Source organism: Miscanthus floridulus, chromosome 10, assembly GCF_019320115.1.
Source record: "Miscanthus floridulus cultivar M001 chromosome 10, ASM1932011v1, whole genome shotgun sequence".
Taxonomy (NCBI): Eukaryota; Viridiplantae; Streptophyta; class Magnoliopsida; order Poales; family Poaceae; genus Miscanthus; species Miscanthus floridulus.
Window position 1 is genome coordinate 39,709,948 of NC_089589.1, and position 8,739 is coordinate 39,718,686.

Below are 8,739 nucleotides of genomic sequence, written 5' to 3' on the forward strand. Positions count from 1 at the left end.
TGAAGTTGCCATTTATTGAAATTCAAAATTTTAACTGTCCAAATTTGGTCAAATGAAAATATGATCAACATAGAAGTTGTACATATTGATGAGTTCTACAACTTTGGTATTCATCAGCTTTTGATCTGAAATCATTTACTCTTTTTAAAATATTGTTTCAAGTTGAAATTGTTTGAATTTCAAATTTTGAATCGATCAAACTAAGTCACATGACAAGATGACCAAAATAAAAGCTGTACATGTTGATCAGTTATACAACTTTTATGTTTACAATATTTTCATTTTATTTCATTTAATGTTATAAAATTGTAGTCGAAGTTTTAAAATTCAAATTTTTAATTTTTATTTTTTTTTGTTTTCTATATTTTTTTGACTACAATTGTTTTTATATATATTTTTGCATATATAGAATAATACAAAACATTATATTTTGCATATATACAATTGTTTTTATATTACTTTGTGTTTTTGTGATATAAAAAATATAGAATTAATAATTTAAAAAAATAGAAAATATTTGTAGGGACGGTTGGATCAGAAACCACCCCTCCGCCACTAGAAATCGGCCTGAGTATAAATACAAGAGCGCGCGGGTGAAAACCTGTAGGGCGCTCTCTTCTTCCTCCGGCGCCGTCAGGCTGCCCACTCCTTCCACGGCGCCCCGCCGACGCCGCCTCCCGGACCTCTCCCGACACCCGCGCCCCCTCTCCGCACCCCGGACCTCTCCCGACGCCCGCGCCCCCTCCCCGCACCCACGCGCCCCCTCCCCGCACCAGTGCGCCCCCTCCCCGCACCCAGCCGACAGTGCTAGGGTTTCCGACCTTGAGGTGCCGTGGGACTGCTCCCCGCCCTCCCGACGTCCGCACTCCTTCCCGAGCTCTCCGATGAGGGTTGCTCCCTCCCCCTTCCTCGCTCGCCTTAGCTTTCCATGTGCGGTCTACGCCGCCTGGTACCGAACCAACCGTAGGAGGAGTTGCGCTGCCGCCCCCGCGAGTGGAGTAGCTGAGATTCTATTGATTATTCGTTTGGGTGCTGTGGACCCAAAACCTGGGCATCAATTTGGGTGCTGTGTGCCATGACCCTGAGCATCAATTTTACAAGCTATCTCCCCTTGTTTCTTCGTTTATCTTCTACTAAGTATCTTATTAATATCTTGTATTAACACTATAGATTCTATTGATTCTCTGCATCAGTCAAACGAAATAATGTTGGTCCAGGCATATATGACATCGGACTTGCTTTTGACTCTATAAGTGACAAAGAACTTTTTGATGGTTATGACATCGGAAATATATATATCTCCATTTTTTATTTAGTTGATTAAAAGTAAAAAAAAACTATGTGTACTTGAAGACCCTGAGTATCTCCAAGTATACCTTAATTTCATATTCCCTGAACCTCAGCTAATTTGATGAATTTGCCAGAGGAAGAGCCCTCGCCAAAATTCTGTTCATTGAACTTCTGTAGGGCTGGAACTTTTCTGTATAGTTAGACTGGAAGATAACAACAAACTTAGAATTGAAAGCTCGGCAAACAGAGAACTGAAATTTTTTACAGGATGTATTTCAGTCCATAGTGTAATTCTGGACTATTATAGCACAGTCTATTCATATTATACCTTTAGTCCGTAGTGTTATTCTTGACCATTCCACAGGCTATTAATAATAGAAAGCTTCAATAACAGACACCTGGAGTAAAAAAACATTGATGGTGCTGCAAAGCCTGTGAAATTTGTATATGCTTTAGTTGCAATATCTTTATGTTTCTCCCACCATTTATATAATCTCAGCAATAATGTATGTTCTTTCCAAATTGCCATCTGTTAGAAAGCTAACAATATCATGTAACCCTGTCACAACCTGCTCCTTTTCTAGTATATATGAACTACTTCTCTGAAATTGTCTATGGCTTTGCTGTTCAGGTTAGGAAACTCCTGTTCTTAGCCTCTCAAGATAACCTTCTGCGCATCCATCTATTTGCAAAGGTACACATCCTAATGCTTAGTTCTTTTTTTTAAGAAAAACGATTATTGTAGCCAAGACACTTCAAAGTGCATTCTCGCATATGCTTCTTATTGTCACCAAGACACTTCAGCACATCTGCCAAAATACCCTTCATAACAAACAAACAGTTGTCAGTTATTGTAGCGACCAAAATAAACATGCAGAAGTAGAGAAATCAAGCTTAGTTCCAAACCTTGCTTGACTTTTCAACAGAAGGTCCCATAGCAGATGCAAGGCTACCAATAGTGGACAAGGTTGCCATTACTAAATTTTTGTTGCTGTCATAAAGACGGCCTCTAAGTGCACTGAACAGGTCAGCTGCAGTGATAAGATGGCCAAGACAATTTACTACAAGTTGAATGAATACATTTATAGTCGCTTGGTATGAATATAATCAGTGGACCTGTTCCTGTAGGCTGGATACGTTTATTAGCCTCCTCCACAATTTTGGTGACTGCGTCTATGGACTCCAGTCGTACCTGTGAATTCACATATAAGCATAATATCAAATGTCACAAATAAAATCCAAGAAACTTATAGAATAAATCAAATAATTTAAAAGAGGCCAGTACCTTCCGGTCCGGACTGCCTAGATTTTTTAGTAAAGTAGGTGTAATCTTAGCACTAGTATCTTCCCGTGGCAGCCCATCAGACGACCCGGCAGATGCGGAAGATGCAGTATCCAGAACTCGAACTGTTCTCTTCGGAGCAGCAGCAGCACCCTAATAATTGAACCAAACTGATGTCAGTGAAAATCAAAGTCACAATAAGTAAGCATTTTCCAAACAGTGACTCTAATACAGCATACCTCAAAAGGATTTTTCACATATTCAGTATCCAGGGCACTTAGAAGTGCTGGTTTAACATCACTTAAAAAGCCTTTAATATCTGCAGGATGGTTTATTTCAAGAACATGATCTGGCGACTATCATATCATAACATATTAAAAAAATATAAGAGGACAAGAAGATGACCTGGGCCCACAAACTTATGTAGCATCCCAATTAGTTTTATAGTAGCATTTCTTGTTACAGCAGTACTAGACTGAAGACCGATGTCTTTGCAAAAATCAATCATGTCCTGATTTCAAAAAAAAAAAAAAATCAATCATGTCCTGGAACAACAAAGACAGATAAGAACAAGAGTGTGGTAACACTGTAAGTATAGAGCAAACAAGGATAGGAAAGTGCACCTTTAGCTTTAAATTGGAGATCCCAAAGTCTTCCACAGCAGAGACCATCCACAGCAGAGACCATCCAAAGGATCTGTGGCCAAGAAGTGGTATGTTCAGTTTCTGTACCTTTTTCTTGGGAACATAGATAGTTGTCTTTCTATAATAACTGCTAGTCTCTTTTATGTTTTGAAACCTTTTTCTTGGGAACATAAATAGTTGTTTTTTATTTTCATTGCTTGCCGGCTGTCCTCCTCCTCTCTCTACTTACTACTACTGCTACTTATTATCTTCTAACTGTGGCTGCCGGTTGCTGCCTGCTGGTTGGTCTCCTACAACTCTTATTACTACTACTTGCTGTCCTACTACTGCTCTACTACTCCATAGTCTCTACTCTCTACTACTATTCTCTCTTACTATGTGGCTGGTGGCTACTAATCTTCTCTGTACTTGCTATCTGCTCCTAGTACTTGGTGGCTGCTGGCCAGCTGCTCCTACTACTACTTGCTACTCCTACTACTCCTCTCTCTACTTACTACTATTGCTACTTATTATCTTCTGTCTTCTATCAACTCTTACTACTAGTGGCTGCTGGTTGGTCTCCTACAACTTCTATTACTACTACTTGCTACTCCTATTACTACTACTTGCTACTCCTACTAATTCTGTCAACTAATTCTACTACTTCCCTACTACTACTGTCTACTACTTCTGATTGTCCGATTTGCCTATCAGGTTCGGAAGATATTAAGCATATGATGTTCATGTGTGATCGAGCAAAGTCAGTGTGGCAGCTGTTGCTTTTTTTGGGAAGCAGCACCTGCTTTTTTTTTGCCAAATCTCCCCTCTCCTCTATTTTTGTCACCTTTCCTATCCTCTATGTCTGGGAAGCAGCTGCTGCTTTTTTTACACCTTTTCCTCTCTATGTTTGTTAAGCATCTGTTGCTTTTTTTTGCCAAATCTCCCCTCTCCTCTCCTCTCCTTTATTTTGCCGATGATGAAATTGTCCAAGTCCATACATTATATGGAATATGAGCTGATGATCAAGAACTTGTGAGGACTTGGCATCATTAGCAACCGCCCCTACATTACCTTCTCCTCTCTTCTCTGTTATGATGCCTTAATGCTCCAAGTTCATGATCAAATGATGATTGACATGTTTCTGAGGCCTCTACTACTGCTACTACTCGTTTTTTTATATATTGTTGTTTTATAGGACTACTTTGGTTTATAGACCTTTTTTATTTCTTATACCTTCTCGCGTACCTAAAGCACACTTTCTTGCATCTATTAGAACAAAGCGCGAAATAATGTCGCGGACACCAGACAGTGCAGCCCGATGCCCCGAGCATGATGAGCAGGCAACCTATGAGGAGCAAGCACTAGAGGACCAGCTAACTCAGGAGCAGTTCGATAACGAGTTAGAAAAGGATCTAGAAGTGATGCTTACTCAGGAGCAGTGTGACGAGGAGGAAGGGGGAGCAGAAGGAAGAGCAGGAGAGGCTGCTGAAGGCGAAGAAGAAGAGGATGATGATGATGATGACTCAGAAGAGGGATATGAAAGTCCCGAGGATCCTTTCCCACATGAAGCCAGAAGGAGGCCAACGGAGGAAGAGGCCGCAGCTGCTGGGAATATCGATGTGACAAATTTGAAGGTACGCTCAAGGAATTGGATATATGCGAGGAGTACAGAATCATCCAGCGGTACTCTTAAGTTTAATAAGCTAGAGACCCAAGAGGCAGTATCAAGGATACTAAAATATGATGAAGACAAGGAGAAGGGATCATTCAATCCTTCCAGAGAGAGAGACGAGCTTAGCCTTGGCTTGGGAAACAAGGAGCACATAGGCCGCACCATGGGGCTAGGGAAAAGGACAACCTGGAAGCAAGGATTCGAAGAGGACAGGCACATGTACAAGAAACATGGTAGAGACCGGGAGACTAATCTTGAGCTCCAAGTAAAGGCTCTAGTTGTGAAGGCGTTGGAGGAGCAAGGACTGTCTACGGAGCCATGGATATTAGTGACACCACCGGGAGAACTAGCATTAGTTGGCAGCCCTCTGAAAGTTCCTAGCAGCTAAGGTTCCACTGCAGCCACAACCCCCGTCGATCGCATACGGGAACCAACTAGTTGCACCTTGGTGTTTCTCAGTGGCCGACAGAACACTGTGATGGAGGTGGCAATGGGTGTGCCACATCCTCTCGGTGGCTTACACCACAATAATAAGATACCACCGGACTACACTAGGGTCGAGGTGCATACCGTGAAGCCCGAGTTCATGCAGTGGAGGATAGACTACGCAACTCCCGAGGGGCTGGTGTTACTTGGAGACGTTATGGGGCAGATCATCCTCTAGCACAAACATGACATTATATTGACTGCTTCTTTGCCGCCTCCCCCTCTCCTAAATTTGGAGCAAGTTGTTGAGGTCGGGGAGATATTTTCACCGTCTTGTGACCACCACATTCCTGAGATGCCACATTCTTCCCCGGCTCCTAGCGAGCATGTGCATGATGAGATGCCACAACCTTCTCCAGCTCATACCGAGCAAGTGCATAATGAGATGCCACAGTCTTCTTAACAAGCACAGCCGATACATGAACAACGAGTGCCTCCTGAAGAAGGTGATGCACAATAAGATGAGGACGTGCCTGAATGGGAACTTCGAAAGAAGCATCCAATCACCATAAGGCCAGTTTATGTTCTGATGAAAGACGTCTCGTCGGTGTCCAAGTGGTATTCCCATGACCAGTTCAAGCCTGAGAACCGAGTTAAAAAAAGTCCCATCGCGGGGTTTTGAGGAGGCCGTCACTAGCAAACTCCACCAAATTGCAAAGCAGTATCCAAATGTTGATGCCATCAAATGGTCAAAGGATTGCACGAAAACATATGAAAGAGGCAAGTCCTTCCTACCAAACCAGGACATCTAGTGCCTACCACTTTGAATGAGAAGGTTCCATGATTGGTACTTGTGTGTTCTCCAAACGAGCATAGACCTCATACAAGCATGCTTCCCCACCGGCACATTTGGAAGCCCAGCCGAGAAAATTGTCTTTGACTTCAATGACATGCACACATGCTTTCACCTAGGAGAAATGGATATGAATCTAATTCGCACGAGGTGCCTATAAGTCCTTGTCCTCCTGATATGATATGAATGTAATCTTTGAATTTTGTTGTAACTAACCCATGCCGTGATTTGTAGAATGCAAGTGCACATTGTCAAACAAATGCCAAGTGTGAAAGCCGGGTATCTAGACCCTCAAGCTATAGCCCAAACAAATTTTAATTACCCTAAACAGTGGAAACTGGATGCCAAAGAGCTAGCTGCTGCAAAGACTCTTTGAGAGAAAGAGCACATCCGTACGACAATACTAAGGGAAGAGTCCCTTAAGGTTGCGGCATACATTGCCCTGGCTTTCAAAACTCTCCAACAACACTCTACTATATGGCTACCATACAACTTCAAGTAAGTTCAACTCTATACTTAAAGCTTTGTTCGATATATTTTATTCGAGGCAAAAGAGCTTATCTAGTTCTATGATTAAATCCATGCAGCAACCATTAGATTTGTATAGCCATCGATGTCGGGAGGAGCATGGCATGGGTCTTTGATTCAATAGATAGGGATCCGGTGATATACAAAGACTTCATATCGATTCTCAAGACGTATACATATCGACAATCCTCATTAGCTTATATGTTTGTATACATACTTGTAACGTTCACTTTTGGATACTAACAAGTTGTATTTGCTAAATTAATTCGAACAGGGCATTTAGGTTCTATGTCACTAATCATCATGGAAGGCATGATCTAGCAAGAAAGGAAAAGCTGGCTATAAAAACACTATGTGCAGTAAGTGTAACTTACTTCTTCAGTACTCCATTACATGGCTGTCAAAAGCATTACTTAACGTTTTCATATGCAAAACACACGGTGCCCCAAGCAGAAGCCTGGGAGTGTACATTGTGGATACTATATATGTTCTATGATGAGTAACATCGGTGCCTGCAGGAGACACCCCTTAAGGGTAAGTTTGAACCTCTTCACCCGTAGTATAAAAACTTCGTACATGGTATGAAATACTAAACCGAAACTTGTTCTCTTGTAGTGGAAAGAAGAGAAAGGAATGAAAAGAGACCCATACAAGGATGACCAACTCTTAGAGCTCATCGACAACCTTTGCAACTTCATATTGGACCAGATTGTACATGTCAAAGGCACCTACCATGACCGAGAGTCTAACTTAGGTAGAAATCCTCAGTACCAACACATTTGTAACAACCTAAAAATCCATACACCAAAAATCACAACTACAAATTTTTTTTTCTTAAAACTCCCATGTGATGATGAGTGTCATGTATGGAAACCCAACCTAAGAGATGCATTAGGTCTAACCCCAACCCAAGTCAACACATAAGCATGGCATGTCATTTGTTGATTATGATTATTTAATTTCTAACAAAATAAAGTGTTGCATACATTATTAACTCAAATTGTGATTTGGATTTCCATTTGTTTTATGTTATGCTTAACAACTCTTTTAAAGAAACACACCATAAAATAATTACTATTCAAACCAAAGGATAGTTGTGTAGAAAGAGAAAACTAATTTCATTTTTATATATAACAAACTACACCTATGATGATATACAAAATAGCTAAATAAATTCCTAATATATATAAAAGAATGTGGTGGGCCTCATATCTAAAACTCCAATGAATTTGGTGCACCCATTTTGAATTCAAATACCCAAACCAAATTTGAATTCAAATCAAGGAAGAAGAAAAAGAAAATGGAAAAAGGAAAAAGAAAAGAAGAAGAAGCTTCTCGGCCCGCCAGCGCGCAATAGCCCAGCAAGTAGCCCCGCCAGCGCGCAGCAGCAGGCCGGCCCAACTCGCGCGTAGCAGCCCAGCACGCGTCGCCCACGCCCCCGCGCCTTCCCGCTTTCCCTTGCTGCCGCTGCCACTGGCCTCGCATGTCAGCCGCACCCCCGCCATAGTGTCGTCTTCCCCCCACGCCTTAACCGCCGCGCGACCGAAGGCCGACAGCAATGGTAGGGGCGGGCTAGGGGGTCATGCCCGGGACATGGCCCTGTCTCCCCTTGCGCCACGCCTACGCAACCTCACCCAAGCCATCTGATGCGGTGCACACGCCTCCACCGCACGATGTCGTCTGCCATGGGAGCTTGGAGCTCCGGCTATAAGAGCCACGGCCCTTAGTTGCCCTAGCGTTTGTCCCATCGCCCCGCCGCCACTTGGTGGCCAACCACTTCACACCGAGCCAGAGAAAGGAGAGGAAGAAGGAAGGGAGAGGGAGGAGGAAGAAGGAGTCGCCGCCGGAGCACCTTCGAAGCCACCGGAGTAGGAGACAACGCCAATGTCTTCATCACCGTTGTGGGTCGGCACTGCACTGCTTCCGTCTACATGGCCATGACTCTCCACTGCACCGCCATCCTATCTCCCACGACACCTACGGTGAACGCCCGATTTTCCCCTGCTCGCCGCCGGACTCTGCTATTCCGGCCATGGCGCTCCACACCGTGAGTGCGTAGGCCAAG

At 43.0% G+C, this 8,739-nt stretch overlaps 1 long non-coding RNA gene across 1 annotated transcript; it reads right to left on the reverse strand.

The window, feature by feature from the left end:
* Window positions 1–2,834: 2,834 nt before the first annotated feature.
* LOC136487122 (uncharacterized) lies at window positions 2,835–3,246 on the reverse strand. The gene is made up of 3 exons (XR_010767140.1): window positions 3,196–3,246; window positions 2,978–3,083; window positions 2,835–2,891 (listed from the first exon to the last, which is right to left on the reverse strand). It is a non-coding gene; the product is annotated as an uncharacterized lncRNA (long non-coding RNA).
* Between the last annotated feature and the right edge of the window lie 5,493 nt (window positions 3,247–8,739).